Source organism: Prionailurus viverrinus, chromosome D1 (genome assembly GCF_022837055.1).
Source record: "Prionailurus viverrinus isolate Anna chromosome D1, UM_Priviv_1.0, whole genome shotgun sequence".
In the NCBI taxonomy this organism is placed as follows: domain Eukaryota; kingdom Metazoa; phylum Chordata; class Mammalia; order Carnivora; family Felidae; genus Prionailurus; species Prionailurus viverrinus.
Window position 1 is genome coordinate 110,668,601 of NC_062570.1, and position 27,996 is coordinate 110,696,596.

At 57.5% G+C, this 27,996-nt stretch overlaps 1 protein-coding gene across 1 annotated transcript in view; it reads right to left on the reverse strand.

Annotated features, from left to right (window-relative positions):
• The window catches only part of DAGLA (diacylglycerol lipase alpha), a 63,288-nt gene extending 43,931 nt beyond the window's left edge, over positions 1–19,357 (reverse strand). Inside the window, exon 1 of the mRNA XM_047823625.1 lies at positions 19,229–19,357. The gene's annotated coding sequence lies outside the window, so the exon portion shown is untranslated. The remainder of the gene's footprint in view (positions 1–19,228) is intronic.
• Between the last annotated feature and the right edge of the window lie 8,639 nt (positions 19,358–27,996).

The window sequence follows — 27,996 nt, forward strand, 5'->3', positions numbered from 1 at the left end:
GGGGCTGTTCCACCAGGAGGGGCTGTTCCACCAGGAGGGGCTGCTCCACCAGGAGGGGCTGCTCCACCAGGGGGGCTGCTCCACTAGCAGGGGCTGTTTCACCAGGAGGGGCTGTTCCACCAGGAAGGGCTGCTCTACCAGGGGGGGCTGCTCCACTACCGGGGGCTGTTTCACCAGGAGGGGCTGCTCCACCAGGAGGGGCTGCTCTACCAGGGGGGGCTGTTCCACCAGGAGGGGCTGCTCCACCAGGAGGGGCTGCTCCACTAGCAGGGGCTGTTTCACCAGGAGGGGCTGCTCCACCAGGGGGGGCTGCTCCACTAGCAGGGGCTGTTTCACCAGGAGGGGCTGCTCCACCAGGAGGGGCTGCTCTACCGGGGGGGCTGTTCCACCAGGAAGGGCTGCTCTACCAGGAGGGGCTGCTCCACCAGGGGGGGCTGCTCCACTAGCAGAGGCTGTTTCACCAGAAGGGGCTGCTCCACCAGGAGGGGCTGCTCTACCAGGGGGGGCTGCTCCACCAGGGAGGCTGCTCCACCAGGAGGGGCTGCTCCACTAGGAGGGGCTGCTCTACCGGGGGGGCTGCTCCACCAGGAGGGGCTGCTCCACCAGGAGGGGCTGCTCTACCAGCAGGCAGCTGCTTCTACCAGCAGGGGGTCTGCTCTTGCTGGCCCCAAACTCAGGGCAGCCATGAGCCAGGTCCCAGAATCCCCCCAGCTGAGAAAGGCCTGTGCCACCCCTGTTCCCCATATAGGGCTCTGCTTCAGGCTGACCTCACCCCACAAGCAGCCAGGGGAGTGAGGTTTCCTCTGACCCCACCCCGGGGTTGAACGGCACATGCTGATGAGGCAGCCTGCCCTTCATCTGCCCTGCTCTCTACCACAGCCCAGCATTCCGAGGGGTCAGAGCTCTTCACGCCTCTGCGCCCTTGCACACAAGGCCTTTTCTAACCCTGATCACCTGGGAACTCCTCAGCCTTCCAGGGCTTAGCTCGAATACCGCAGCCTCCGTGAAGCCTCAGAAGCCTGCCAACCCGGAAGCAGGCCTGGTCAGTGCCCCTCCGTTCCTTCCCCGAGTACCCTGGCTCCTTACTACGCTGGGAGCTCCTGGAGGGCAGGGCCGCACCTTCTGCCTGTGTCCCTGGCACCCCAGGGCCTGATGTGCAACAGCCGGTCAAGAAAATTCAGACAAGGCCCTGGCCTGCTCCCTCGTTCCTCTGAGATCATGCTGCTTGCAAATGGTCACTCCAAGTATATGAGAAAAGGTCTCCATAAGGGGAGAATATGGATATACTGTTTTATTTTTTAAATAAACCAAATATTTCAAACTTCATTTTAAAAAAGGATTATACATGCAGGAATCTTAACAGTGAACAAGCAAAGAGAGAATGGAAAGGGTTGGGACTCAGCCTTGGCTGGAGTTCCAGGAATGGCCCAAGAGACTAACAGCACGCAGGAACCAGGACAAGACTGAGGTTCCCCAACAAGCAGGTGGGGGCTTGAGATTTCCCCTCCTTTGGAAACCGTCCATGGTCTGAGCACCTAGCCTCACCCACAGTCGCAGGTGGCTCTGGGGGCTCGCAGGCTGCCTCCCCAACTTGGAAAGCAGAAACCAAAGTTAACAGAAGGGGTGAGCAAAGGGAAGGGAAATGCAACTGACACGGCAGAGGGAGAAAGGGAGTTGCGGCTGCCATCTGCTGTGAACAAGATGTTTGGGGACACGCACTCCTCAGTTCTGAGGTCTCCCCGCCAACTCGTGGAGGGTGGGCCGCTCCTGTGCAGATGGAAGCCGGAGGCTTGGCCAAGCCCAAGGGGTGCCAGGGCTCCCTCCTGACCACCCAGGCCCCAGCTACCCCACCTGACCTCTTGCTACTCAATCTGACCACAGGGCCAGGATGCCAGCCCAGGACGGCCTCCTCCAGGGAGCCCCCCTGCAGGCTCTAGGGAGCCAACTCCACAGTAATGGTGATAATAACTCATACCTAATAAGGGTAACAGTTCCAGCCCAACTACCTGCCAGAAAGTCCCTTTACTGGGAACCTTTGGCCATGATCTCACTTGTCCCATCACCCCAGAAAGGAGGGAGGAAGAAACAGAATCCCAAGGGCAGACCTCTGTCTTGCTCCTCACTGCCTAAGTACCTGGCCACGTAGGTGCCAGGAGAAGGTCCTAGGGCCTCCCTTCTTCTCTAATGCTGGGGGCTTAGTAAACGACAGAACATCTGGGTGTGAAGAAACCCTCTAGGCCACTGAGTCACACATAATCACTCTAGGAAGGAAGGTGAGGGCCAAGGGTGCAGACACCTGCCCCAGGCAACACTGAGGTCAGTAGTAGGTCAGGAGCAGAACCTGGAACCATGCCCTGCAGCCTGGCTCCCAGGCCCTTAGCAGGCTCCTGGGCTAGGCTGTCCCTCTGTCCTTTATTTTTTAATTTTTTTTTAACGTTTATTTATTTTTGAGACAGAAGAGAAACAGAGCGTGAATAGGGGAGGGGCAGAGAGAGAGGGAGACACAGAATCTGAAACAGGCTCCAGGCTCTGAGCTGTCAGCACAGAGCCCGACGCGGGGCCCGAACTCACGGACCGCAAGATCATGACCTGAGCCGAAGTCGGACGCTTAACTGACTGAGCCACCCAGGCGCCCCTCCCTCTGTCCTTTAAAGAGAGCTTCCCTCAGGGGGCTGAGGTGTGGGGGCCCTGCCTTAAGGGCCCATCCCAGTTCAGGCCAGGCCTCCTCTGCACCCTGCCTGTCCATGCTGCCTGCTCGGGCCAGAGCCAGTCAGCCTTAATGCTGCCCTACCCTCCTGGCTGTGCCCCCAGCCCTGTCACTCAGGAGGCTGGGCCCATAGGCCACATTCCTTCGCCGGGCCACCCTGCCCTGCGCCTGCTCACGGAGGGATTAGTGTGGCCAAAGGGGCCAGACGTGCTTGCTGGGGGGTTAAGTGGCCCGTTCATCAAACACACTGGGGCTGCCCCTGTGGCACCCGGCCCACAGAAATGACTCCATTTCTCACCAGGCCAGGCAGTGGGTAGAGGGCTGAGAAGTCTGTCTGCTGAGACAGAGCTGTGCCAGGGTCCCAGATGCCACCCTGTGAACCTGAGCCCTGGCAGCCTAGCCCCTGGGGGCTGCCAGCCCCTGCTATTCTAGCCTGGAGACGTCAGGGGGTGACTCTCCCTCCCATTAACAAGAGGAGGGCAGGGACGCCGGGGCAATCGCTCAGAACGGTACATCCCATCCCACCCCCAGCCCGGCTCGCCCTACGCGGCTCTGCTGCCGCCACCCCCACAGGCCTGCTTGCAAGGCACACACTCCACATTTCTGTCTGCACGGTCCTCCCCCAGTCCCCCCCACACCGTAACTGTGACACCTCCACCCCGCTGCCAGCTCTCAGCTGAGGGCGGCACCGGCAGCTGGGGCCGAGGAGGGCCCCAAGATGTGCTCCAGGGCATCTGTGGGCCTGGAAATCTCACACAGACTCCTGTGAGTTCTTCTGGGGGGCAGCCTACAGTTTCTTCCCTTTCTCCAAGGGTCCTCGGCCCCTGGCCGGGTCACTGTGCTGGCCTCACTTCCTGCCTCCCACAGTCCCCCCCTCCTTCCTCCAGGCGCCTGTCTGTGGAGTGCCTGGGGAGGAGGGCAGTCAATGGCTTCTCTATTCTCTGGAGGGAAGGCATTTTGCCCTTGGGGGGACCCTCTCGGGAGGCAGAGGCAGCCCCGCTTGTGCTCAGGTCCCCAGGTGCCTCACCGCTCCTCCCGCGTTGGGAAGTGTGGTGATTGTGCTCCCTGGAGCACTCGGGGTCTCCAGGTGCAGGTGCGGAGGGCGGAGAGCTCTGTGAGGGGCCCCGCCCACAGCCAACCCCAGGGACCTGCTCCCCCATTCCTGGGACTCCCTCCGTCTACCAGACACCTTCACAAACAACTCCTGCCTAGGCTGAGGCACAGCCAGGCCGGGGGTGAGTCAGCCAGGGAAATCCCAGCCCCGGCGCCCGCCGCTGGGTGACAGTTCTGCTGACACCTACGGAGTGGGGCACCCGGCCCCTCCCGGCAGAGGGCGAGAGGAACACCCGGGCTCCCCCACCCCCATTTCCTGTTCCCTGAGAGGGGAGCCTGGCGAGGGCGGTGGCGGGAGGGAGGAGTCACGGTGCCAGGGAGCCTGCTGGTCCCACGCCTTGTTCCGTGGCCTCTTCAGACCGCCAGGCCCCTGTCCTTGGCATGTCAGCAGGGCGAGGAGCTGGGGTCCTGCCTGGTACTTGTCACCCCGACCACCGGGTGTCCTGCTTCCAGGGCCCGGGCACCCCCAGGGTCTCACCAGGCGAGGGTCCTGGACAGCCCCGCCTCATTCCTGGGAGGCCCCGGCCTCTGACTCCTGCCCGGGTACCCCCACGGTCCTGCACTTCGAGGAGGGCAGGGTCAAGGCCCTCCAGTGAGGCGAGAGGCAAGGAGGGCAACGAGGAGAAAAAGGCCAGGAGAGGACCAGCCTGAGAGCCAGAAGGGGGAAGGACAGGAAGGACAGGCACAAAGGCTGCTCCCAGCAGGACACCCTGTCCCTCAAGAAACGGGGCCAGGTCCCCACAAACCAGCCAGACCGGTTGGTGTTAGCGGCTGCTTCAAGGCCTGGGGGTGCAGGGGAGGGGGTCTGTGAGATCCCGCCTGTGGCAGCTGCAGGCTGGGTCTGTCCCGTGGGACATTCTGGCCAGTGTCTCACGGTCCAATGCCACCCACCCCTTACCCCCTTCCCTTCCAGCCTGACTCCTTCTTGGCATAGGAGAGGAGAGTGAGGGGAGAGTGCGTTCTGAGCACACACACCCTTCCACTGCCTCAGTGGGCTCCAAGACCAGGCCAGGAGACCAGACTCAGGGCCTGGGAGTGCCAGCTGGGGCTTCGGATGCACTCAGGGGGACCTTAAGAAGGAGCTTCTGGGGATAAGAACACGGAGATGCCGATTCCTATCCGTGAGGAGCTCACAGTGCAAAAGAAAACCCACACGCAGGCCGGGGGCTATGGAGCCATGATGCCGGGGGCCCCACGGTGGGGACAGCAACAGAGAAGGCTTCCCAGAGGTGCTGGAGGCTGAGCAGATCACTACCAGGAAGAAAAAGTCAGGGAAGTAAGGCTTGCTTGTTCCCTCCTGCCCTATAGAAAGCCTCTCAGAACCCCAGAGGCAAATGCACCTTGTTCCTGGGCCGGACCCCAGCCAGCACAGAGCCCTGCCTCCCTCACCTCTGCCCTTGTAGGGCTGTGTGCTGAGCACTACCATCAGCACCCGGCTCCTGCCTCTGGGTTGCTGGCAAAGCTGATTTCTGCAGGCTCCGTAGGCCAAGAAAAACGCGCTGGGAAATGCACCAAGGGCAGGCGCAGCACCCTTGGTGTTACCTGGGCAGGAGCCCCTCCACACATGGGGAGACAAAAGCCCAGGTTGAGGTGGTCCCAGCTCTCCCCTCGCCCACACCACTTTGATCTTCCTTCCCACCCTGGCGGGGGCTTCCCCTTCTTCACGATTCTTCCTGAAAACTGGGCCTCTCAGACTTGCCAGGCAGGGAAGCTGGTGGTGGGAGAGACCCAGAAACCCATCCATTTCTTTGAAAGAAGACTGAAAACATGTGACCACGCAAATCCCATGGGTTTACTTCAATGTCGTTAAAACAAATGGCTTGAATGGATTTCTCCCACCCTCCCTCCTCCCTGAGCCACTCACTGGAAAACAGCAGCTGAAAGGGCCAGAGACTCAGGGCTGCTGGGGCCTGATGGCAGCCGGGCACAGGAGGAGGTGGAAAACAGACCCCTCCCCCCCTTCCCCGACCACAGGCAGCACAGAGGCTACCCAGGGTTCGAGAGAGACCAATGTCAGATTCAGGACCAATGGGTGCCCTCTGCCCCTGTGGCCTACTGTTTCCCCCACACCTGGGATCCCCTCCCTCCTGTCACCCTTGCCTGGAGGCCCTGCCCTGAGCAGCTGCTTTTGCGAGCACGCTCGCCGGGGCAGCTGGGACAGACAGGTGGAGCCTTCTTGGGGACAGCACGACTTGCTTAGAAAACCAGGCAAGGGGGCAGGAGTGGGAAGGTATGAGTCCCAACAGGTTGGAGCTGGAAGGGCCTGAGGGGAATCAGAGCTCAACCCTCCACGAATGTTAGAGCCGAAACCCCTAAGCCCAGAGAAGCGTGCCGAAGGCCAGCACAGCTATGTGTCTGTTCAGTCTCCATTCAGCCGTTGCTTCCCAGATACATCCTATGTGCCTAGACTCTGGAAATTCGGTTTAGGTGCCCAGCTGACCCCCGATGAAAAGCGAGCTCTGCCTCAGAGGCTTACAGGCTGGGGGGGGGGGGGGAGCTCCCACCCCTCGGCTCTCCCCTCCCCACCCCTCCTGTGTGGAGGGGAGGAGGTGTCCTCGCCATTGCCATGGAAGGACTCAGAGCAGACAGGAGGCGAAAGAGTGGGAGAAACAGTGTGAAGGACTGGGGGGTGAGGTCACAGCCTGGAGGTGACAGGGATGGTGGTGAAGGTCACCCTAGCAGGCAGGTCAAGTGGGAGGGGAGTCCTGGGAGTCTGGGCCTCTCACTGGCACCTGTGACCGAAAACCCTGGGCCAGACATGCTTATCTGTGTCTACTTTTTTCTTCTTACAAAACACGTGTTCTCTATAGAAAACAGAAGCAAACAAACAAAAACAGAAAGAGACGAATAGAAGTCACCACGATCCTCCTAGGAACATTATGAACTATTAACATCCGTCTAGTCTCGCGTCTGTCCAAATACGGGATCATTCCGTACCTGCCGCTTTTTCCGCGCTGAGCAGAGAAGGTGAACATCTCTCCTCGTTAAACATTGTCCTGGCCCCATATTCCCTCATCGTTGTGGGGCAGGCCATGTGCATGGTGTGCGTGAGTTCATTCAACCCATTCCCCGCCAGTGGTTGTTAGGCCGTTTCCCTCCTCTCGCCGTGAGAAAAGGCCCCACCCGCTGGGTCCAAGGCAGAGCAGCCCCAGCACCCCAGGTGGCGCCCGTGCTGGAGCCCCGGGGCTCCCGGCCCCCACCCAGTGCTCCTCCCCACCCCAGCCTCTGCAAAGCCTCGTGCACAAGATGCGGAGGGGGTGGGGAGTGGGGGTCCTGCTCTTCTCCACAGCTCTCAGGCAGCGAGTGACCCCCCTCCCCGTGACTCTCAACTAGAATGGCAGTGAGGAGAGGGATAAATGCAGATTCCCAGGCCCCACCCAGAAATTCTGAATCCACCGGTCCGAGGTAGGGCCTAGGAACCTAGATCTGGAACAAGCACCACCTGGCCAACCCCAGGGGGTTCTGAGGCTGGGGTTAGCCACCCCGCACCCAGAGAAGCCCTGCTCTCGAGGGTGAGCCCAGCAGTGTTTCTCTGACCGGAGCGAGTGAAGGAACACAGCAACCCAGAGCTGGTTAAACCACAGATACCTGGGCTCTGCCCCCAGAGATCCTGAGTCGGGGTGGGGGCAGGGACACAGATTCTGTACTGTTAACCTGTTCCCAGGTGGTGGTGCCGCTGCTGGCCCATGGGCCACAGTCAGGGGCACTGAGCTAAAGCCACCGTGGGCACCACACACAGGTGCAGGCGATGGGCACTTACCCGGCATGAATAATCACAGCTCTTAGTAAGCACTTCTGTGGGTCAAGCACCACGTCCTGGCCACTCAAGGTGTGTGTGAGCCACATCGCTGGATGCAGATCCGGGACCCCATCCAGCCTCCCTGGGGATCCGCAGTGCCCATCAAAGAAGCACCATGCTGAGTCCTTCCCAAGTGTCATCCCTTGTCATCCTCCTGACCACCACCCCCCCACCAGAAGTAGGTCACGGATCCCCCTGATTTTACAGGGGGAAACTGCAGCTGAGAGGCTAAGTGACTTGGTTAAGGTCTCACGAGCACCGCAGGCAGGAGATGTGACAGGAAGTGGACGGCCCAGCCTCAGAGCCCGAGCTCCCAACCCAGCATCCCAACACTCCCTGTGGCTCCCAGCTGGAATCTCCACAACCACTCTGCCAGGTGGGCTCGAGCTCTCCACTTTGTGGGTGGGACCTCAGGGGGCTGGGGACGTCAGGCGACGGTAAGCCGTCCCTGGGAGACGGTGGACCTGGAGCCTACCCCGTTTGCCGGGTCCGCACCCGTGTTCGCTCCCTCCGGCCCACTCTGTCTGTGGCGTGGAGCCAGGGCACAGGGCCTGGGTGGGGTGCCCGCCTCCAAAGCCCGCAGCCTCTGCAGACACGGTTGGGGGGCAGGAAATGGGAAGTGGGGTGGAGGAATCAGGAACTCAGTTTGGTCTGAGGACGTTCTTTTTTCACAGCCAGACTCAGTCCTGTGTGCCTTTTGAAAGGAAGGAGAGAGCAGCTGTGCTCAGCCCAACGAGGCCGGCCTCTTTCAACCTTCCAGTTGCTGCCATTTCCAATTACAACTTCAGAGGGCTCCTATAATTTATACATCCCAGGATGCACTGCTCCAGCTGCTTTATGATGGGAGTTCGTTACACCATTAAGGTTAAACTTTTATAAAGTACTGAGCAGGTGGTGGGCTAGGTGCCTGGCTTAGTTACCGCTGCCGGAAGCTTGCTGAATGGGGTTCACCTGGGGAAGGGCGGGGACAGGCTCTCTACAGGGGCCGAGAAATGGAGAAGGCGGCTCCAGGGACCAGGGGCCGTCCATCAGCCCATTTATCAAACCATATGGTGACGCAGGTAGGCAGCATGGAGAACCACCTGCAAGAGCCCAACATTACTGGCGGCGGCATGTGGGGCGAGAGGAACAATCCTTTGTGCGCCTGAGAGCCGCCTGCCAAGGCCGGCGAGGTGCGGGGTCGGACGCGGTGGCCTGCCCCCGGGGAATGGCAGGGCTTCCCGGCAGTGGGGGAGGCTGCTCTCTCGGCAACGGGGTGACCAAAGGGGAGCCTTCCTTTTGTGGGGATCTGCTCTTCCGTGGCTCAGAGGGGCCCCAAACCCGACGCAAGGTGGGAGGGCGAGAAGGAACGCGCCGAGAGCAGAGGCCAGACGGAAAAGGGCCTGCGGTCTGCCGGCTGCAAACTTGAGGCCGTCAGCGGAACCCCTTCGATTCCGCGAGGAGGCCGAGGTCTTTGACCTGTCCCTCTGCTGTAAACTGGGGGTGCTTCTCTCCTCGGGACGGGTGGGTACTGCCCTGAGCGCAGAGCCTAGTGCCGGGCGAGTGGCCGCTGTCCCCAATCTTTGCGTTGAATGAATTACTGGACAGAAAGCATAGATGACCGGCCTTGCTGGGAAAGCTTTGCTCATGTTGCCGTTGTTACATCTGTGAGACCTGTGTTACAGCTCAGTCCCCGACCTGGGAACTCCCAGAGGACCAGGTGAAAACTCTTACGATTCTCAGCTCTAGGCCCAAGCTGAGCACGCCGTACGTGCTTGATAAACAAATGTCCCTGAAAGAACCGGGTGGACAGAGGGGGCACAGCTCTTCTCCACAGCCTGGCCCCCGTCCCGGGGAAGGAGGTGGAGAAAGACGGAGTTCTTTGCCAAGGTATGAAACTGAAGCAACCTCCTGAGACAAATTCCGTGACTTCCCAGAAGGAAAGAGACTTCAGGTGCGGCTGTTTTTCTGGCTCCAGGAAACTGGGGTTGACTCTGGCCTTTTCCTTCTCCTTCAGGATCTGCGGCCACTGGAACCTGAAGCCTCTGCTGGGGCTCTGGGGACCCCCCAGGGTGGGTTCCCCGTGGCTGCCAGCCCGTTCCCCTCGGCAGCAGTGGCCTGCTTCTGCAGTCACCGGAGTGGCTGCCCATGTGGCAGGCTCCCGAGACCGGAGGGGGACGTGACAGGACTCTGGATTTGTCGAGGTTGCCAATGTTCTTGGGAGGGGCCAAATCGTGACCCTCCCCCCACCCTCAGGGTGCACCGTCTGACCCCCAGTTGAGCGGAACCGGAGGGGCTGAGAGGCCACCTCTTTGCACAAGAGGGTCAGAGGGTCTCCGAGGAAAGACACCGGCTTCCCCCAAAAGCCTTAGGGGAGGAGGAGGTGTACAAAAAGCAGACGGAGGGAAGAGGTGCCAAGGGGAAAGAAAGCAACACAGGAGAGAAACCAAAAGGAACGCGGGGTGGGGGGTGGGGACCGGCCTAAGGATGGTTAAGATGCCAGAGGGAAAGTGGGACGCTGCCAGCCCTGAGAAGTGGCCCAGAAGTGGGAGGGGACTGAAGGAAGCCCGAGGGGCTGGCCTGCATCACAGGAGAGGGCCCAGGGTTGCCTGGCTGCAGGGGAGACACAGCCTCAGGAAAGGGAGGGTGTCCGGTCAGCTTAGCGCCCACCTGGGCTGACAGAGAAGAGTTGAAATCATCATAATTGATCACAGCATGTAACATTTCTTGAATACCTACGCTGTTCTTGGCCCTGGGCAGAACTTCCAAGGTGGTATCTCATTGGGTCCTGACGGCGGCCACACTCCATGAGAGCCCCATTTTCGAGATGAAGAAACTGAGGATCGGCGGTTAAGTGACCTGCCCAAGTAGTAGCGGACTCAAAGCTCCACCTTTATGCTAAGGTCCATGCTGGCAGGCCTATGCTGTGCTAATCTTATTATTTTTAGTTTTTAATTTTTTTATGTTTATTTTTGAGAGAAAGAGAGAGAGAGAGAGAGAGAGAGAGAGAGAGAGAGAGAGAGCGCGCGCAAGGGCAAGGGAGGGGCTGAGAGACGAGACAGAATCCGAAGCAGGCTCCGGGCTCTGAGCAGTCAGCACAGAGCCTGACGCTGGGCTCGAATTCGCAAGCTGTGAGATCACGACCTGAGCGGAAGTCAGATGCTTAACCAACCGACCGGGAGCCGCCCAGGTGCCCCACCCCCATGCTATGCTAATTTTAAAGAAAGAAACGGAGAATGAATGAGAAGGGCATAAGCCAAGGAGCTGATGGGTGGCATGGTCTTGGAGACCAGCAGTCCTGGGAGGTGAGGCGGGCAGGTGCTGACTGGAGGCAGCACACGCGCGGGGTGACTGGCGCCTGCAGCTGGACCAGGGCAGTCCCCTCAGCTGCCGATGGGCCTGGGGCTGCCTGCAGATTCTGCGGCCTGGCCTGCCCTGAACTGCGGGGACAGCTGTCCCAGGGCAGTGTAGGAGCCTGCACGAGGTGGGAGCTGGCTGCAGGGCGTGCCGGGGGGAGCCTGATGTAATCCCGGCTGCAGGAGGCGGAAACTTGGGAAGTGAAACGTCATCTAACAGCAGCCTGGCCACAGACTTCCAACAGCCGTGCCAGGCGTGCCCCACCCCTACCCACTGAGATCTCTGCCCTCTTCTTCTGGCCCAGGGGGGCCCTGGCAGCCCAGATCGTGTTCCCCAGGCCCGGCCCGGCACTGAAACGTGCTTGGAGTAAAGCTGATGAGAAAGCAGAGGACTCCTAGCCAACGCCCTGGGAACCCTGCCACGGAGAGGCTGACAGTCTCACTGTTTTCCGGAACAGACGCAGGGCTCACCTCTTCACTGGGCTTTCCGCATTATTTTGAGGGGTGAGGGGAGGTCCAAGCGGCTGCCGGGCAAACTATCTCCTTCCTCGCTGAACCTAGCCTGAACTGACCTAGTCAGGCTGCCCAGATGAGAGGGGTTGTGGGGCCCAGAACCACCAGGAAGGCCTCCTGCATTTCCATCCAACCCGAGGACCCAGTGCGTGAGGGACCACCTCGAAGGAACCAGGACTACTCAGCCAACGGGGACACCGGACTAGAGCCTGGCACCCACTCTAGGGACCTCCTGCCCAGCTCTTGGCCACACAGGGTCCTTGAGCAAGTTCTTGCCAGCTAGCAAGCCACGGAGTTCATCAGCCCATCCAGGGAGGCTCAGAAGGTGGGCACAGATCCCCTGGCCTGGGTTTCTGCACCCAGCCTTAAGCATTCCTGGCCTTCATGCCAACTCTTGGATCCCATACACAAGCAATCTAACCCTTGATTAGTACAGTGTCTGTCCTATCCCGCATCGCCTCTGAGCGTGGGCGCAGCCAGTGAAGGAGAGAGAATAAATACCACGGTTGCTGATATACAAACAGGGCAACTGAGGCTCAGAGGGGCTGAGTGACTCATGTGAAGCTGCCCAGCTGAGCCAAGAGCAGAATCCGGGCCCGAGCCCTTCTCACGCCTTGCGGTGTCCCTAAAATCACCCACCCCATGCGAGTGGGCACTCCTGGTCCCCACAGCAAAGGAGGGGGGCCGATGTAGGCCAGCACTCGGCCAAGTAGGAGAAAGGGGAGGTGGCCATTGGATAAACATACAGACATGCAATAAACAAACAGGCCCAAGGAGATGGAGAGATGGAGTGAGAGGGGATTACAGGGAGAGATTACAGCAGGAATCTCAAGGCTGCTAGGGTCCAAATCCTGGCTCTGCCATCTATTAGCTGAGTGCCCAGAACACATTTCTTGTTTTGTTGGTTTATTTTGAGAGAGAGAGAGAGAGAGAGAGAGAGAGCACCAGCACACGTGAGAGTGGGGTGAAGGGCAGAGAGAGGAGAGAGAATCCCAAGAAGGCTCCGTGCTGTCAGCACAGTGCCCGACGTGGGGCCCGAACTCATGAAACCGTGAGATCACAGCCTGAGCCGAAATCAAGAGTCGGACGCTCAACCAACGGAGCCACCTAGGCCCCCAACCAGAGCACTTCTAAACCTCATCTGTAGAATGGGTTGTTATCACCTGCCTCTTGGGATGGTTATAAGGATTCAACGAGCTAATGTATGAAAAGTGCTTAGCATGGCACCTGGCTCTTATCTCAGTAAGTGCCATTTTGCTCGTTAGCCTTCAGTGAGGATGTGGATTAGGGAGGGGGACAAGCCATCCACACGTAACAAGACACACTCTCCCGGGTGTCGGTGCTACATGCCCCGATGTTAGCCAGGACGGCCCTGGAGTTCAGGGGAGCAGAAGAAAGGCTTCACAGGGGAACGGCCTGAAGGAGAGGCCGGGGTCCTGGGCTCACGCCTGGCTCCCCATCTACTTGCCTTGTGTCCTCAAGGAGGTAACTCGACCTCCCGAAGCTGCCTGTAAGACAGGGGTCGGGGAGACGAAGGAGTGGAGGGGGCTGCCCGAAGCAAGGAGTAAATGAGACCCTCTACACGCTGTGCCGGGTTAGTTCCCCCACATTCACAAAATGGAAATGATTATTATTACTGTTACAACGTGGCCGAGCAAAGCCCCCTGGAGACAGAAGCCCCGGCGTCTTCTCGGACCCCCAAACCTGAAAGAGTTTGACAAGAGCCAGGTGCAGGGCTCTGTCCCCAGGGGTGAGGGGGGTGAGGCCCAGAGAAGCAGCCCCGCAGTGCTCACCCCACCGTGTGGCCTGCCCAGCAGGGGAGCCATGTGCTCAAAGGTACAGGGTGAATTGTGTATAATGAAGGCACATCAATAATAAATTAACCTCAAGTAAGTCCAGGAACATCAATCATAAATTAATTAAATGGCTCCAGGAGAGGCAACGACAAGGGGCCTTTTCGGGATGAATTAGAAGCGGTGTCCTGCCTCCCCTTACGACAGCCTCGGCCCACCCTTCCCCAGCCCCCTGCCCGGAGCGCCCTGCCACCAGGAGCATCTTCAGGTGCTGGGACCGGCTCTCCCAAGCGGCCCCCAAGAACACCGGTGCAGACGAGCCCTGTCTTCCTCCCACCTGCCCCCCAGCTTAGAGAATTCGCAAACGCTGAAAGGGTTTTGATGAAACTTCCCAGAATAGTAACCTCCTGGGCTGAACTCAGGCAGGCGAAATTTCAAGGGGTAATTTGATGAGAAAATGATCAAACGCCTGGAAATAAATGCTAGGAACACTGGAACCCCTTCGATGGGTCCTCGGGGATGAGAACAGCCTTGCGGGCGGAACAACCAGCCTCCCGGGGGTCCCTGAAGGCCACTCCTCAAACTCCTGGCCTGGAGTGGCCTGGAGCCTCTAGGAATCGAGGCAGCGGAAAGTCAAGGGTGGGAAACGCATCTCAGGCTGAGACAGAATCCAGGCCCCGAACCCTTCACACGCCTTGCCGTCTCCCTAAAATCACCCAGCCCAGCTCTGATCCCGGGCCTGGCCCCCAGGCCCTCCCCCGTGCCCACCTCTTACAGACCACCAGCCGGCCACCCTCTTGCTCAGAACACTTCAGTGGCTGCCCGTGTTTTCCACAGACCCGACCTGCAGCCCTGCCGTCATGTTCCCGGGGACCCAGCTCCAAGTCACCGTGTCAACCCCAGCTTTCACTGCTTCCCTGTCGTGCGCCCTCCACTCAAGCCAGACCACAACGAGCCAGCGGCTCATTTTCCCAGCCACACCCTCCACTGCTGCCGCTTCCTCTACCATCACCTGGATGGCCCAGGTTAAAGGCCAGCGCCACCCGAGTCTCCGCCGACCTCCCTGGTCCAAGTTCCTCAATCTCCTTTGACCTCCGGCGGGCCCCCTCTTGGAAGTGCAGCCCAGACCTTCATGTCCGTCGCGAACCTTCTCCATAGATTTCGAGCGCCTGGAGGGCAGAACCTGAATCTTACAGGGTCTGGTATGGCCTCACTGCGCCCAAACCGCTGTAAGCGCTCAGGAAAGGACCACTGCCGCATCCAAGTGGAAACCGTCCCCAGGGGTCAACACATTATTCCCATGTTTCTGTTGACAGATTAGCAAGATTCCATCCACGCCAAGGGTGGGGTGGAGCTGACTTCCTCATCAAGAAAAGGGACATGACCTATTACAGCTTCCTTGATGCTAATATATGCAGATCACGATGTAACTGCTTTTCTATGGAAAAGATTCTGATTACAAGAGCAAAAAACGTGTGTGTGTGTGTGTGTGTGTGTGTGTGTGTGTGTCTGTGTTCTTGCTTTCATCATGATCTTTCTACTCGCCAGACATTATTAGGCCGTGGAAACCTTACTGGTGGGAGGTTTTACTGTCCCTATCTTACAGATGAGGAAACTGAGGTATAGAGAGGTACGAGGATTCAAAGCCGGGTCTGTTGGACCCCAGAGCCCCAAGTCTTTACGCCCGTGGCTATCATGCCGTCTTCTGTCATCCGACTGGACTATCCCCAGCTGACTTCCAGGGGGCTTGAGGAGAAGCAGGGACGCAGGCCTGCGCGAGCACATATGGGAGCTGGGGAGCCACGCCTCCAGCCTGGGCTTCCTTCTAAGGAATACCGAGAAAGCAGGAAGGCTCCTTCCGCAGGAATCACAACAGGAGACATTACCCGCCCCCCAGCTGGAAGGCGGACTCCCCCCTGCTCCCACTGTTCTCTCCTGCTCCCTGGAGCCCAACAACGCCCCCTGCTCCTCACACCCACTGACACCAGGCCAGCCAGACACAGGAGCCCACGAGTTCCCACACCGCCAGGCGCTCCACACCCCCTCAGCCCTCACTTCCCACAGAAAGCTACGGGCACACGCGGCTACACACACGTGCAATCCCCGGGCGGCCCTGCCTGGGGAACAGCCCCACCCCTGCTCATCCCAACCCGCCAGCCGGCCAGCCAGCCCAGGGAGGGCTTGGGCCTTCCTGCCAAGCACCCTCCTCACCTGTGGCCACGGCGCGCGCGCTCCCCTCCGCCTCATCTCCAAGGTGCCCGGGGGTAGGACAGTCGCCCGGGTCTTCCTCACTTACATGCACGCTCCCCCTGTCCGCCCCAGAGACATCCAGCCCCGCCAAAGTCGGCATCAGAAAGGAAAAAAAGAAAATCAAGATAAACAGTTGTCAGCCCTGCCCGCTGGGGAGGTAACCACATCCTGCAATGTCCTGGGCTCCGTGGTTCTATGAGATTTATCTTCCTCTGACCACACGCTCATTGATGTTTTCCCCCAGCGCTACTTGCCTGGTCCGCTAGCGTGTAATGTAAAGCGATTCCAGTGAGAAGCTGAACTCAGGTGGAGGGCTGGGCCAACAGGTGATTAAACCCAGAGGTCCCCCTCTGGTCCCTGGCAGAGGGACTGGAGGACGAGTGGCTTCCAGCGCCAGGCTGCGCCTCCAGCCGTGGCTGGCTGGCCTGGCACTCTGAGCTCTGGTCCAAAATCCTCTGTCCAGAGATGCCCGATTCCCTGGCACCCCTGAAGCAGAGCAGCCGGGCACCATGATTTATGAGGCAGCTGAGGAAGGAAGGTTGCCAGGAGCTGACTTAAGCAACTTTTGGAGAAACACGGACAAAAGCAATGGGAACAGGACTGAGGACCAGAGTTGAAAAGATCTCGGCTCCAGAGGGCTGCTCGCCCTTGATGTCCATTCCTATGTGACTAGCCCCCTGCCCCAGCTGGAATCTGCTCAAAAGCAGCATCTGTGCCCAAAGACAAGGGGTGGTGACCCGGCTGGGCTCCCTACTGCCTCAAAACCCTGAAGACTCTGGAAGAAAGCTCAGCTCTGCTTTTGGGGAACAGAGGCCAACTCTTCCTCTCGGCGTCTCCGATCTGCCCCGCCTGCCACCCAGCTCTGCTGTGCAGAGTCCCAGCATCCCGAGCAGATGGCAAGGGGTGGCTGCAAAGGGCTCCTGAAGCCCAAGACCAGAAGGCTGAGCCATAAATCAGAACAAACAGGCCGGAGGTGTGGAGGGTGAGCTGAGGGGACTTGAATGCTGAATATTCACAGCAGGGAGGCTCCAGGCTTCCTCTTGCAGAGAGGGCAACTTCCAGGGAGGCAGAGAAGGGCACCGCGGGGAGCATGCGGGACAGGCCTCGGACCCCTCCCACCCACCTGGAGCGCATGGCCCGGGAAGCTCTAACAGTGTCCAGGCGGCAGCCGCTGGGGCAGAATGAGTCCCAGGGCAGGGAAAAGTCAGCTCACCACCCTGGGTCTCGAAGAGCCACGTCCCTCCTCCACCCACGAGGCTTGACCCTGCGGCCCGGACGTGGAGCAAAAACTTTCTCCCTCGGGCAGCAAGCTGGTCCAATGGGTTGCTGGCTAAAACAGATACTCAATGTGCAACGCTTGAGAAATGGGCCTGGGCTCCCGGGGTCTGTAATCCAGCCTGTGGTCGGGAACTAGGCCCCTCGAGGCAGAAAGCTAAGCGATCTGCCGCCGCCCTCATCGTCCCCGCGTGGGAAGGCCCTTCACAGACAGAAGTGGGGCCGTGTCAGGTGAGACGTCCCGGGGAACCCGTGCCACGCGCATCCACCCCCGGAAGACCCCTCCGAGGAGGCCCTCGCCCCTTCTCCTTGCCCGGCGTGTCCAGTGGCGTTCCCCCCACCCCCCACGGCCCCCGGCCCTCCCGTCACGCCGCCCCAACCTCCCCGGCAGGACCACCCAGCCCTGCGTCCACTCTGGTGGCTCTGACCCACTTTGCTTTCCTCAGGCCACAGCCCCAAAAACGCTGATGCGCCTGCTCCCCACCCCCACCCTCAGCACCCGGAGCCAAAGGAAATTCTCAAGAGAAAACACAACACTTCCAAGTCTCCCTCCCACACAGGTACCCCAGATCTGTCAGCCACAGACACCTCCCGGCCCTGTGCGACCATGAGGCGTGTCTGGAGAGCAAGAGAAGGGCTTCCTCCCGCTCCCGCCACTCCTGCAGGACCCCACGGTTGCTGCGGCCACGCTCGGGACCGTCCTCGGGAGACCTGGGGCCTGGTTCCAGCTCAGCAGCTGACTCACACTGTCAACAGATCCCACTTTTCCCCCACCAGGAGCCTTTACACTCAGGGCCTCTAATTCCCTGTGACAGGCTCTCTCTCGACTTTCCAGCTGCCTTCCTCACCAGTCACATTCCAGGCCTCCATTTCTATGGCCTCCACCCTGGGTCTCTTTACCTGGCGAGAATCCCTGACCTTCGTACAGCCTTGCACTGTTTACAAAGGGCTTCCCGGCGTACCATCTCCTTTCCTCCTCCACGACCGCTTGGCCACAGGGATCTGAGAGGGAAAGTCACCTGCCCAAGGTCACACAGCTTAAGACTGGAGTTTAAGTTCTCTGGCTCCAAACACACTGGACGACACGCTGGCTTCAAGGCATCTCAGCGGCACCTCCCACCCAGCACCCACCCCGTCCTCAAACTTCCCCGGAGCTCTGTAAATTGGCCCCTCTGAGACGTAGGAGAGCATGTGATGCTGAGTGAGACCCTCCTTCAAAACTTCCCAAAAGACTGGTGCAGGCAGGCGCAACCCTAGCACACTCCCAGTAGCTGCAGAGTCATCTTTCAAAGCACCTTTCCAAACGGTCCTCTGGACCCAAAGCCTTCCAAGCATCAAAGAGGAGAGGCAACTGTCCCAGATACCCCGAAGCGAACCATCAACCCACAGAGAAGACAGGGCCTGGAGAATACAGATAGATGGTGCGCCCGCCTCTCCCGGGGCTCCGACGCGGGTCACCTCTCAGCCCTGTACGTTTCTCGTGACACACGTTCAAAGACAGTGATCACTGCTGAGAACCATCTCCCCCCCCCCCCCCGCCCGCCCCCACCCCCACTGCTTCCTCCTTCCCCAAAGCTGGATGAGTACATGAGCCCAGGACAATGCTGGTACCTGGTCAGGTTTCCATCTGGGTCACCACTGGGTTCCTCGTGGTCGAAACATCTCCTGGCATCTCTCTTTCACGTCCGTTATAAAGGACACCAACCTTCTCCCAGCCTTCCTCCTTCTTCAGCTCAGTGTACCCAACAGGGACTAAAAGTGGGCCCCCGTGACAGAGGCAACGCTCCTCATCACTACCAGAGCAATGATCCATCAGGGTCTGGGGGCCGTGGAGTCTCCCCTCACGGGGCCAAGCAGCCCCCCCCCCCCACCGCGGCACCACGCTGTGCCAAGGCCATTTCTCACAGTGGCTCCAGGAACTCCTGCCATGCTGAGGGCGCCAATTCTTCAAGTCCAGGTGCCATCACTCCAGACCGTGTCAGGCCAGAACCATCCAACACCCTAGCAATGGCAGCACGTCCTCACACCCATGCCAGGAGCACCACCACGCGCCGAGGAACTGGCCACTGGCACTCCGGAACCAAGTCCTGGTGCTGTGCCCATCACCTACCTGCACAGGGGGCTGCACCCGCCTCACACCTGGGCGGCCACCACCACGCCAGGGTGGGGGTGAGTCTTCTGACACCCGCGCCAGGGAGACCACGCTGCCTGTGCCAGACCCACGCTGCCCACGCCCGTGCCACGGGTGTCACCATCCCACACCGCTGCCGGGGGCCGCATGGATCTCACACCTGCCACGGGCGCCCGCGGCAGCCGCACCTCTGCCGGCGGACCCGTCGGGCTGGCCACCGCGCGCCCCGGACACTGCCCCAGCCCGTCGCGCCGCTCGCACCGCGCCCGCGCGCCGGGGCCCCGGCCCGCCGCGCCCGCGGCTCCCCCTTACCTCCCGCCCTCCGCAGGGCTCGGCCCGCCGCCGCTGCCGCGACCGCCACCTCCATCCTGGGCTCCCCAAGGCCCCGATTCACTAACGCCGCTTCCGCAGGGCGCCGGCGCCGGCGCGAAGGCCGCCTCCGCCCCCCGGGGGACGCTGCGTCCTTTACGTAAACCCCACTCCGCCGCCAGCGGTGACCATGGCGACGGCCGTGGGGCGGCAGCGCCCCCTGGTGCCAGGGAGGGGAGCGGCGCCGAGGCCGGAGCGAGTCGGAGCCTTTCGCAGGCGCGGGGCCGGGTGCGTGGGGGCGGTGGGCGCCCCGCTCGGGCCGCGGCGGGGGCTCCGTAGGCGGCCGGGAGGGGCAGGACCCGCGGCGCTGCACGCGGGGAAGGGAAAAACGCCCGGGTCCACCTCCTTCAGGTCCCGCGTGACCGGGTTTAGCGTGGGAGAGGCAAGAAAGCAAGTAGGATCACTGGAGAACTGGTTCATTTGGGGGGAGGAAAGAGAGAGATGGGTTCCACCTCCTCGGGGGGGGGGGTGACTGAATGGCCCTTGAGGGGTCGGAAACACTTCATCGTTTGTATCCCGCCCCCATTGCCCTTCCCCACGGTGCCCAGCATGGTGCCTGGCATCCAAAGGGGCCCTGGGGCAATTGTGAATTCCTGGTAAATGAAGAAAATCGCCCCTCCTATTCCGTTTCACACACCACACACACGCACACGCACACGCCCATTCATTGAAGCTGTAAATCACTTAACACACCTTAGCTAAGAGCAGCTCTTAAGCTGGGAGCACGTTACTGTCCCCATGCATTGTGCTTAGGTGGGGGTGGGGACAGTGGGTGGGCACGGAGAGAACCACAAGCCAGTCCCTGCCCTCAAGGAGCTCAGCGGACAGAGGAAGGGACAGCCACCATACGGGGTGCTTGTGCCGGAACTAAGGAACTAAGCGGAGAGGGCCCTTACAAGGGGCACGTGTGAGCAAGCCCTGGGGCAGGGAGTTGGGTCTGGAGGACTGGATGACCCAGCTGGGTCTCAAAGTTCCGGAAGAAATTCATCACAGGCAAAAAGGGGAGTAGTGTGTTTTCGCAGAGGAATTGCCTCTAAAACGTTTTCTGGCCCTGTTGTTATCCCAAGAAAACAGGGTAACCGGCAGCGGCTCAGGACAAATGGGAGCCACAGTGGAGCATAAGAAGCTGGGTGTAAGGGAGTCTGGGCTGGAGGGTCTGCCTGAAAATTACCTGGCCATCTGGGTTTCAAATGAGGGCGTCCAGAGCAGACTACCTCTCTGTTGAAGCGGGTGGAAGCTACTTCTAGAAGGAGTTCTGTGCTACTTGTGTTTATTTTGAAGGCAACCTCCAACTTAGGTTTAAAAAAAAGGGGGGGGGGACGGGTGGGGGCGGGGCAAATGGTGGGATACCCGAGGGGATTCAAGGAAGAGCTGAGCCCTCTGAGCCTCAGGAAGGGCAGGGATCAGGGAGGCTTTAAGGACTGACTGTGCCGTAGCAGTTTGCAGACCTTTACTAGAGCATTGCGATTCATCAGAAACAAAAGTGCCAAATCTGATGGCTCTTGGTTCCAAGTTCTAGATTCCCAGAAGAAAGAATCTTATTGGTCCAGCTTGGGCCATGGTCAATTATAGTACCTGCACACTACCCCTTAGCTGCCTGTGCACACAAATTTACATGTGTCCATACACACACACAACTCGTGCACACACACGCCCTCTTTCCATTCATCCAGAGTTGTCCTCACCAAACAGGTTCCGAGATTCCATGGCCAGATCCCTCCAGACTTGAGGTCATGGTTAAGACCCGACTCCATCTGCAAGGTGATGTCCATTTCTCCTCAAGTTCCATGATGAGTCCATCTGGGCATCTAACAACTGAATTAAAGGGTACATTTAACCACCAACAATATCATATGTCTTTAAATTTTTCCTACTTGAAGGGTGTCACTGACACCATCGGGAGCGCGTTAGAAATGCAGACTCCCAGGCCCAGGGAGCTCAGCGGGTTAAGATCCCCAGGTGATTTGTATCCACATTAGAGTTTGATATAAATATAACTGTGATATGACTGCTGTTCTAAACACTGGGGAGGAAAAGGAAAGATACGAAAGATGTTTTTTAATTGTGATCATTCCTATTTAAAAAGAAAAGGAGGGTCACCGGGGTGGCTCGGTTGGTTGTGTGTCCAACTCTGGATTTCGGCTCAGGTCGTGATCCCGGGGTCATGGGACCGAGTCCCGCGTCGGGCTCCTCACTGAGCGTGGAGCCTGCTTAAGATTCTCTGTCTCTCTTCCTCTGCCCCTCGCCCGTGCTCAGGCACTCTCTCTCTAAAAGAAAAGGAGGGAGGGTTAATTATTTTATCTTTAGCAACCGGTAACCAGCAAGAAAATACAGGTAGACACTGCAGTCTCTATTTTTGCCGCTGGTTGCAAACTCCTAAACAGCGTTTATGACTTCCTTCCTCTGACTCCTTATTTCATGCTCCACTTGCCTCCCGCCTCGTCTGGTCGGGATTCTTGGCCTGGTGGACTGACACGTCTTCATCCTTGAGGGCCTGAACCACTGGCGCTGCCAGCTCTCAAGCATTGAAGCACGCCCCGTCTCCTTTTACCATTGGGCAGGATGATGGAGGAGGTGCTCCTTGGGGACCCTGGGTTCCACCCATACATCCTCCGTGTGTGTGTGATAAAGCTCCCCAAACGGCCGGATGGCAATCTCAGTTTCCAATTCAGTGGGACCATGATTGTGCTCCCCGGTGGAAATGTTCCTTCCTTCCGTTCTAAAGACAATCAAAACCCTGAGTTGTCTGAACAGGAAGCAGACAGAAGACATTTTGACGAGGGTGAGAGTCACCACTGTCATTTCCACCCCTACCTCTGAGAAGCAGACCAGTGTCTGGTTCAGAGCACATACACCCCAGGGGCCTGACCTGGTCCAGCTACCAGGCTGAACTTTCTCTGCTCCAAGGCCATGCTCGGCTTTCCCGCTGAGTGCCTTCAAGGCCCAGTTCTGACAGTTTGGCCAGATGTCTCTGGACACAGCCACCAGCGCTGCAAGCAGACTGAAGTCAGCGAGGAGGACAATAGCGAGGCCACCAGAATGGGCCACAAGCCATAGACTGGTCCTGGTCCAGCTGCCAGGCTGTGTTCTCTCAGCTCAGTGCCAAATTCCCACGCTGGCCTCAGTTTCCCTCTGGGCCTCAGTGGGGATAATAACATGGCTCCTCCTCCCAGGGGGGCCGTGCAGATTAACTAATTATTGAGTGTGACATCGTCTGCTTCTACAAAGGGGCTGATTAAATGCTGAGTGTTGTTATTAGAGCCACGGAGGGTGTGTGACAGGCAGAGTCGACTGGAGACAGATCTGCTCCCGTCGCCTCCTTCCCACCCCCTTCCTCCGTCTGCCCCATGCTCTGCAAGCTGAACATTTTGCAAGACAACACCAAGATGATTTTTGGCACCCCAAAGACAGCGTATAACTTTTGCACATTTCCCCTGTACTGGAATGTGAGTCATGGCCGAGCTTCATAGCGTAATCTGTCTCCGACAGCTGGTACAGCTGTACCCTGCCCCAGCCTCTCAGCTCCCAGCAGCTGCAGAATAGGGTGACTTGGCCACTGATTGCATCAGGGTAGGGGTACCTGCGGAGAGACAACTGCAGAATTCCTGAGCTGGGCACCAACCCCCCGACTGCATTGCCCCCATGGTCCCGGGGACCGAGTGACCACCTTTTTCCCAACCTGAGGGACAGAGACCCAACATGGCACACCGGCTTCAGGTTGGGGGAACTCAAAGCATGCAGGGCTTCAACGTATAGAGTATCTGCTCATGGCTGTGAAAGATCCAATGACTATATTTTAGCTTAGATGCAGGGTATAGGATACGTGGATGAAATCACAACTCTGGGGCATGGTGACTTTCGCTGTAGCTTGTTCCCAGATGCACAGGTCCAGAGAGGTCCCCGAGTGAGACCGTGAATGTGACTTTCCCAGGAGCTGTTATGAGATGCTGAGTCTCCTTCCCTGAGCGTTGTAGGGTACTGGCTCCCACCCTGAGTCCTGGCACCTGTGATGGGGTAGGAAGGAATCACTCAGTCCCATCACCAGGTAAATAAGCCTGCATCTGACAACCAAGAGGAATATTGTTTACCCAAATAGCACAAACTCAGCCTACCTACCTGGGGAAGTGCGAGAAAAGCTCCAGAGGCTGAGCCGTCAGACTCCCACAGGGAGAGCAATGAGCCAGGTGTGGGGACTAGGGAATGCATGTGAATTGGGGTTCGGGGCACCTGGAGCCAGCTTTGGATCATCCAGGGCACCCACTGGCGGGATTTCAGCCCTTCTGCCCTCGGAAAACTGCTGCCCTCCCTGCCTTCCTGTTCCTCCTTTTATGAGATACAGGAATGGGTCACGGGGTGGAGGGGTGGGGGGGTGTGAATAGCCTGGAGGTGGAGGCTGGACTACCCAGGGATTAAAAGGTCTGAGATGCGCTGAGGTCCTGTGTAAGTTGTAAAAAAGAAGAAGGAGAAGGAGAAGAAGGAGAAGAGGCGGGAGAGGAAGAAGAGGGAGGAGGAGGAGGAGGAGGACGAGGAGGAAGCAAATTGTTCCTGCCCTACAGAAGGGAGCCTACAAGCCTATAACTGTTACCTCAGTGAGCTCAAGGAGCCATACGGTGATGGCGTGTTAATGGTGGAGATAACGAAGGAGGTGATAGTGTTGGTAGTTTGGGTGGTGGTGATGATAGGGAGGAGAAGGAGGGTTGATGGCTTCCAACGGGAAGTTCTGGGAGGCAGAACTCTATTCTCGCTTCATCCTCCATTCACTCGGGTATTGCCAGCACTTTCACTGTAATGCTCAGCGGATTGGGGGATCCCTGCATCTCATTAAACAAGCCTATTTGTAAGTGTCTGTTCCCTGATGGGTATTGTAGTAACTAGTTTTTCTCGTGGGGCACTGGGGAACTACAGGAGTGTAAACACAGATATCTCAGGGGAAAGCTTGCGTGCTTGCTGACTAGTGCAACTCATCTGCACTTTCTGGACACACATCACAAGAGTAGAGAGTCTGTCCTCCTGAGGAAGGTCACCCATCCACCCATTCACCCACCCACTCATTCCCCCGCCTGCCCCTTCACCCATCCATCTTGCCGTCCTCCTATTCATCCACTCACCCATCCTTCTACCCAGTCTGTCCATTACCCACCTAACCACCCATCCATTCATTCATCCATCCACCCACTGAATCTATCCATCCATCCATGATCCATCCATTCCTCCATCCATCCATCCATCCATCCATCCATCCATCCATCCACTCATCCACACATCTGTCTGTCAACTCTTTCATCCATCCACCCATCCATCCACTCATCCACACATCTGTCTGCCAACTCTTTCATCCATCCATCCATCCATCCATCCACTCATCCACACATCTGTCTGCCAACTCTTTCATCCACCCACCCATCCATTTATCCAACTATATCCTCAATCATGTCCTGTTGATTCTTCCTTCTAAATGTCTTTGAAACTACCCACTTCTGTCCCTTTCCATCAGTACCACCCAATCCGGGGCACTTTTGTCTCTCTTCAGGGCAACTGCAACAGACTCTTCACTGCTCTCACTTCTCTTCTACTTTCTATCCAATAGATGGAGAGACCTTGTACAAATGGACATCAGATTATATCACATGATTGCTTAAAATCATGCTGTGGTTTCCTATTGTTCTTAAAATACAGACCCCAATTCTTAAAAAGTATACAGTAAAGCATACAGCTTGATGAATTCATACATATATATACCTGTGACCACACCCAGATGAAGACACAGAACATTTCCAGTTCTTTGGGCATTCAATTCCCACTGCCACTCCCAGAAGTAACCACTAATCAGACTTCTGTGTCACAGATTAGTTTTGTCAGTTCCTCAACTTCCTACAAATGGAATCATATACAGATGGTCCCCAACTTACCATGGTTCAACTTAAGATTATTCAACTTTACAATGGTGCAAAAGCAATACACATTCAGTAGAAACCATACTTCAGATTTTGAATTTTGGTCTTTTCCCGAGCTCACAACGTGCCATGTGATACTCTCGTAATGCTGGGCGATGGCGACAGGCTGCAGCTCCTGATCAGCCACACGATCACCAGGGTCAACCACCGATACGCTACGACCATTCTGTCTTTCACCCTCAGTCTGGAACTCAATAAATTACATGAGATAGGCAATATTTTATTATAAAATAGACTTTGTGTGAGATGATTTTGCCCAACTGTAAGTTCATGTCCGTGTTCTGAGCACAGTTGAAGGAGCCAAGGCTAAGCTACGATGTTCAGTAGGCTAGGGGCACTAAGTGCATTTTCAGCTTGGGGCGCCTGGGTGGCTCAGTCGATTAAGGGTCCAACTTCGGCTCAGGTCATGATCTCGCGGTTTGTGGGTTCGAGCCCCGCATCGGGCTCTGTGCCGACAGCTCAGAGCCTGCAGCCTGCTTCAGATTCTGTGTCTCCCTCTCTCTCTCTGCCCCTTCCCTGCTCATGTTCTGTCTGTCTTTCTAAAATAATAAACATTTTTAAAGAATTATAAATGCGCTTTCGACTTAAGGAGTATTTTCAATTTGTGAAGAGTTTGTTGGGATATAATCCCATCATAAGTCAAGAAAGATCTATAGTGTGCACTCTTTTGGTCTGCCTTCTTTTGCTCAACATGAGGTCTGTGAGATTAATCCATGTTGCTGTGTTTCAGTAGGTCATACTGTGTAATATTTCATTAGATGAATATACTATGATTTGTCTGTTCTGCTATCGATGGATGTGTGGTCTTTTCCAGTTTGGGGCTCTAATGAATTAGGCTGACATGAATATTCTGGTACAAGTCTTTTGGTGGACATTGTGCCTCTTTCTCCTGGATGCTGTGGCAAGGTGGATTATGGCCCTCCGGTGATGTCACATCCTAACCCCCAGGGCCTGCAAATGTGTGACATTACATGGCAAAGGGGGGATTAAGACTGCTGTTGGAATTAAGTTTGCTAATCAGCTGCCCTTGAGATGGAGAGATTATCCTGGATCATCTGGGCGGGCCTACTGTAATCACAAGGGTGTCCTTACAAGTAGAAAAGGGAAGCTGAGTGAGGGAACCAGCAAGACGGCATCCAAAGACTCGCCCAGCCATTACTGGCTTTGAAAATGAAGCAAGGAATGAGGACGGCCTCTAAGAGCTGGAAAAGGCAAGGAAATGGATCATCCCTTAGAGCCTCCATGATGAATGCAGCCCTGCCGACATTTGGATTTTGCCCCAGAGAGAACCATTTTGGACTTCTGACCTTTGGGATCTCAAGATAATGGATTTTGTTTGTTTGTTTGTTTTAAGCCACTGAGTACGAGGCGATTTGTTCCAGCAGCAAGAGGAAACTAATACAGGTAGATGCTTAGGAATGGAATTGCTAGGCCATCGGATGGGCTAACGACGCAAATTCCTCTCAGGTTGTCCACCACCCAGCATGTCTGCCCTGCCAGCAGGCCCACCCCCATCTCGAGCCCCTTTCTGCTCTGTCCTCCACTGTCCAGCCACATCGGCTGCCCCAGCCACGCTGTCCCTCGGAGGTCTCTTTGCATATACCGGTCCCTCTGCTGGGTGTTCCCCCTCCCCAACTCTTTAGATATCAGTTCCCAGGATACTGCCTCAAGGGAGGAGATCAGTTTCCTTAATTGATGTGTTCTTTTAATCCGGGGCCCTGTCAAAGCAGACTCTGGGTCACCACTGTGTCCACAGCATGTCGTCCCTGTGCCTGGTACATAGTGGGCCCACAGCAGCCACCTGCTCAGGGTTCAGTGGATCCTTTCTGTTTGATAGGCAGGGGGGATGGATGCAATGAGGAAGTCAGAGAGAGGGAAGGAGTGGAGGGGGGGAGAAGACAGAAGGAGAGAGAGGGGATGAGACAGAGAGAGAGAAGCATACCCCCTGGAGGCCCCCCAGCCCTCCTTCCTCCCTCCTCTGCATTCTGGTTCACCAGCCAGCATGCCCCGAAAACTTTTCATGTCGTTCAAACCCCCAGGAGGGAAATGATCTCTTAGTGAGAAAGGCCCAGTATTCCTTTACAGACAGCACTGATGCCTTTCCAGAGACCTGTGACTCATGCTCACTGCCTTGGAAACAAACAGTCAGCCTGGCCCCTGAGGCAGGAGGGATCTATAAGTAGGTGAAGTGACCAAGACTCGGAGAGGGACACTCGGTTGCCCAAGGCTCCCCCACATGTTAGAATCAGAGCTGAGACCTGAAAACAGGGCTCTCGCAAACAGCTCAGTGGTGAGGTTGCCAGGTTTTGCAAATAAAAAGCCAGAGGCCCAATTACGTTTGAATTTCAGGTGAACAACAAGTGATTTTTCAAGACAAGTATGTCCCAAATACTGCATGGACATACTTATACTAAAGGATTATCGTTGATCTGAAATTCACATTTAACCGGGCATCCTATATTTTATCTGGCCGTCCCGGCTGGGGGTGGGGGTTAGGGTAGGACTGAGGGGGAGGCCGGGATTAACCCCTGCTCCACTACCAAGCAGGCCTTTCTGGGAACCCGAGTGCCCGTGCTGTCCAGAACACCCAGCCTGCTTGTCCCCTCGACACCTCTGACCTTTTTGTCCTTCTTGAATCGCCCTCGTTGGCCTCCGAGCAGACTAGCCTTTTGCCAGGTCATTGGTTCTCAGCTAAGTAAGTGCCTTAGACCCATCTGCCCAGGCTGCACCCCAAGCCAATGACAGCAGAATCTCTGG